General features: G+C 43.2%; 1 protein-coding gene across 1 annotated transcript in view; it reads left to right on the top strand.

The window, feature by feature from the left end:
• The first annotated feature begins 306 nt into the window (after positions 1-306).
• Positions 307-4,222, top strand: part of LOC117774667 (stromal interaction molecule 1-like) — a 16,019-nt gene continuing 12,103 nt past the window's right edge. Inside the window, exon 1 of the mRNA XM_034607243.1 lies at positions 307-447. The gene's annotated coding sequence lies outside the window, so the exon portion shown is untranslated. The remainder of the gene's footprint in view (positions 448-4,222) is intronic.

The following is a 4,222-nucleotide window of genomic DNA, read 5'->3' as shown; positions in this document are numbered from 1 at the left end:
ATTTTCATATTATTTTACACTTCACCTCAAAGTTTATCTTATCTTATCTTAACTAATCTTATCTTCATATACAACAAATATTGTCAAATAAAATCATCAGATTCTTTATATATATATATAACAAGTTGAGAACTGTGATGTTTGTTGACTAAAATGACTAAAATGATCAAATAAATACAGATAAATCGTTAAATAAATCCTGGATTATTAATAAACTTAATAAAGTTTAAATATAGACGTTTTTATTCAAATTAAACTCTGAGTGCTTGTTTTTCCGCGGGTCCGTGAACGCGCAGAAGGCGGGTCTCTGCGCGTGCGTGTTCTGAGTTTGATCAGTTTTGAGTCGCGCGCGGTGAAGAAGTGAAGCTCGAGCTGTGGATCGTCAGGTCACAGGGCGGATCGACCGGATCGATGGATTGATCGATCAGAACTGCAGCTGCTGCGGAGGTGAGTCCCAAACTGAACATCTGTGTGACCTCTGACCTCTGACCCCACCGCCGGACCTCGGTCCACGAACCGATCAGCTCCTCCCTCCGAACTGAATCCATGTTTCCAGCTGGTGGCTCTTTATTTCACTTGAAAACATGTGAGTGGGATGTTGAGACGAACTGAGGTCCGTGAACGCCTCCTGGTGTGTGTTCTCAGAGGTTCTCCTCATGTTCCTGAAGGTTCCTCACTGTTTTTAAACATGGACGACGTAAGGTGAAGCCCACTCACCTGCACAGCCCCCTGGTGGCTGGCTGCAGTGTGGCTCCTTAACTGTTGTTTCAGGCTCGATCAGCTGATCCTGTTTCATCACTTTGAACATCAGAGACGGAAATAAGAAGCAAATGGAAACCAGACCTCTAACGACCAATCAGGGAGCAGCTTACATCCTCGTCTGTCCAGACGCCGCTGCAGATACATGAAGATCAAAGGAAACATCAAACACAACATAATCCAAAGGTTTCCACAACTTTTAGTCTGAGGAACTTTTATAACCTTCTAGTTAGTGTGTCTGTGTGTTAGTGTGTCTGTGTGTTAGTGTGTCTGTGTGTTAGTGTGTCTGTGTGTTAGTGTGTCTGTGTGTCAGTGTGTCTGTGTGTCTGTGTGTTAGTGTGTCTGTGTGTCAGTGTGTCTGTGTGTCAGTGTGTCTGTGTGTCAGTGTGTCTGTGTGTCAGTGTGTTAGTGTGTCTGTGTGTTAGTGTGTCAGTGTGTCTGTGTGTCTGTGTGTCAGTGTGTCAGTGTGTCTGTGTGTCTGTGTGTCTGTGTGTTAGTGTGTCTGTGTGTCTGTGTGTTAGTGTGTCTGTGTGTCTGTGTGTTAGTGTGTCTGTGTGTTAGTGTGTCTGTGTGTCTGTGTGTCTGTGTGTTTAGTGTGTTAGTGTGTCTGTGTGTTAGTGTGTTAGTGTGTCTGTGTGTTAGTGTGTCTGTGTGTTAGTGTGTCTGTGTGTTAGTGTGTCTGTGTGTTAGTGTGTCTGTGTGTTAGTGTGTCTGTGTGTTTAGTGTGTCTGTGTGTTAGTGTGTCTGTGTGTTAGTGTGTCTGTGTGTTAGTGTGTTTGTGTGTTAGTGTGTCTGTGTGTTGAAGTGTCAGTGTGTTGAAGTGTCAGTGTGTTAGTGTGTTGAAGTGTCAGTGTGTTAGTGTGTCTGTGTGTTAGTGTGTCTGTGTGTTAGTGTGTTAGTGTGTTGATGTGTTAGTGTGTTAGTGTGTCTGTGTGTTAGTGTGTTGATGTGTTAGTGTGTTGAAGTGTCAGTGTGTTAGTGTGTTAGTGTGTCGATGTGTTAGTGTGTTAGTGTGTCTGTGTGTTAGTGTGTCTGTGTGTTGAAGTGTCAGTGTGTTAGTGTGTTGAAGTGTCTGTGTGTTGATGTGTTAGTGTGTTGATGTGTTAGTGTGTTGATGTGTCGAAGTGTCAGTGTGTTAGTGTGTCTGTGTTAGTCTGTTAGTGTGTCTGTGTGTTGAAGTGTCAGTGTGTTAGTGTGTTGAAGTGTCTGTGTGTTGAAGTGTCTGTGTGTTAGTGTGTTGATGTGTTAGTGTGTCGATGTGTTAGTGTGTTAGTGTGTCTGTGTGTTAGTGTGTCGATGTGTTAGTGTGTCGATGTGTTAGTGTGTTGATGTGTAGTGTGTTGATGTGTTAGTGTGTCTGTGTGTCGAAGTGTTAGTGTGTCTGTGTGTTAGTGTGTTGATGTGTTAGTGTGTTAGTGTGTCTGTGTGTTAGTGTATCTGTGTGTTGAAGTGTCAGTGTGATAGTGTGTTAGTGTGTCGATGTGTTAGTGTGTCTGTGTGTTGAAGTGTCAGTGTGTTGATGTGTTAGTGTGTTGAAGTGTCTGTGTGTTAGTGTGTTAGTGTGTCTGTGTGTTGAAGTGTCAGTGTGTTAGTGTGTTGAAGTGTCTGTGTGTTGATGTGTCGAAGTGTTAGTGTGTCTGTGTGTTAGTGTGTCTGTGTGTTGAAGTGTCAGTGTGTTAGTGTGTCGATGTGTTAGTGTGTCTGTGTGTTAGTGTGTCTGTGTGTTGAAGTGTCAGTGTGTTAGTGTGTTGATGTGTTAGTGTGTCGATGTGTTGATGTGTTAGTGTGTTGAAGTGTCTGTGTGTTGATGTGTTAGTGTGTCTGTGTGTTGAAGTGTCAGTGTGTTAGTGTGTTGAAGTGTCTGTGTGTTGATGTGTTAGTGTGTTGATGTGTCGAAGTGTCAGTGTGTTTGTGTGTCAGTGTGTTAGTGTGTCTGTGTGTTAGTCTGTTAGTGTGTCTGTGTGTTGAAGTGTCAGTGTGTTAGTGTGTTGAAGTGTCTGTGTGTTGAAGTGTCAGTGTGTTAGTGTGTTGAAGTGTCTGTGTGTTGATGTGTTAGTGTGTCTGTGTGTTGAAGTGTCAGTGTGTTAGTGTGTTGAAGTGTCTGTGTGTTGATGTGTTAGTGTGTTGATGTGTCGAAGTGTCAGTGTGTTTGTGTGTCAGTGTGTTAGTGTGTTAGTGTGTTGATGTGTCTGTGTGTCAGTGTGTCAGTGTGTTAGTGTGTTAGTGTGTTGATGTGTTAGTGTGTCTGTGTGTTGAAGTGTCAGTGTGATGTGTTAGTGTGTTAGTGTGTCTGTGTGTTGAAGTGTCAGTGTGTTAGTGTGTTGATGTGTTAGTGTGTCGATGTGTTGATGTGTTAGTGTGTCTGTGTGTTGAAGTGTCAGTGTGTTAGTGTGTTAGTGTGTTGAAGTGTCTGTGTGTTGATGTGTTAGTGTGTTGATGTGTCGAAGTGTCAGTGTGTTAGTGTGTCTGTGTGTTAGTCTGTTAGTGTGTCTGTGTGTTGAAGTGTCAGTGTGTTAGTGTGTTGAAGTGTCTGTGTGTTGAAGTGTCAGTGTGTTAGTGTGTTGATGTGTTAGTGTGTCGATGTGTTAGTGTGTCTGTGTGTTGAAGTGTCAGTGTGTTAGTGTGTTGAAGTGTCTGTGTGTTAGTGTGTTGATGTGTTAGTGTGTCTGTGTGTTGATGTGTCTGTGTGTTGATGTGTCTGTGTGTTAGTGTGTTGAAGTGTCTGTGTGTTGAAGTGTCTGTGTGTTAGTGTGTTGATGTGTTAGTGTGTCGATGTGTTAGTGTGTCTGTGTGTTGAAGTGTCAGTGTGTTAGTGTGTTGAAGTGTCTGTGTGTTAGTGTGTTGATGTGTTAGTGTGTCTGTGTGTTGATGTGTCTGTGTGTTGATGTGTCTGTGTGTTGATGTGTCTGTGTGTTAGTGTGTTGATGTGTCGAAGTGTCTGTGTGTTGAAGTGTCAGTGTGTTAGTGTGTTGATGTGTTAGTGTGTTAGTGTGTTGATGTGTTAGTGTGTTGATGTGTTAGTGTGTTAGTGTGTTGATGTGTCGAAGTGTCTGTGTGTTGATGTGTTAGTGTGTTTGTGTGTCAGTGTGTTGATGTGTCTGTGTGTTGATGTGTCTGTGTGTTGATCTGTTGATGTGTCAGTGTGTGGATGTGTCAGTGTGTTGATGTGTCAGTGTGTTGATGTGTTGATGTGTCAGTGTGTTGATGTGTCAGTGTGTTGATGTGTCAGTGTGTGGATGTGTCAGTGTGTTGATGTGTCAGTGTGTTGATGTGTCAGTGTGTGGATGTGTCAGTGTGTTGATGTGTCAGTGTGTTGATGTGTCAGTGTGTGGATGTGTCAGTGTGTTGATGTGTGTTGATGTGTGTGGATGTGTGGATGTGAGTTAGCGATCGGCAAACAGGAAACACTAAAACATCAGACGCCATGTTTCAGGAGGCGGGGCCCCTCAGTGACGTGCAGCAG

This window comes from Hippoglossus hippoglossus, chromosome 14 (genome assembly GCF_009819705.1).
Source record: "Hippoglossus hippoglossus isolate fHipHip1 chromosome 14, fHipHip1.pri, whole genome shotgun sequence".
NCBI lineage: Eukaryota > Metazoa > Chordata > Actinopteri > Pleuronectiformes > Pleuronectidae > Hippoglossus > Hippoglossus hippoglossus.
The sequence above is the reverse complement of the archived record's forward strand: the minus strand, read 5'-3'. Positions and strand labels throughout refer to the sequence as shown.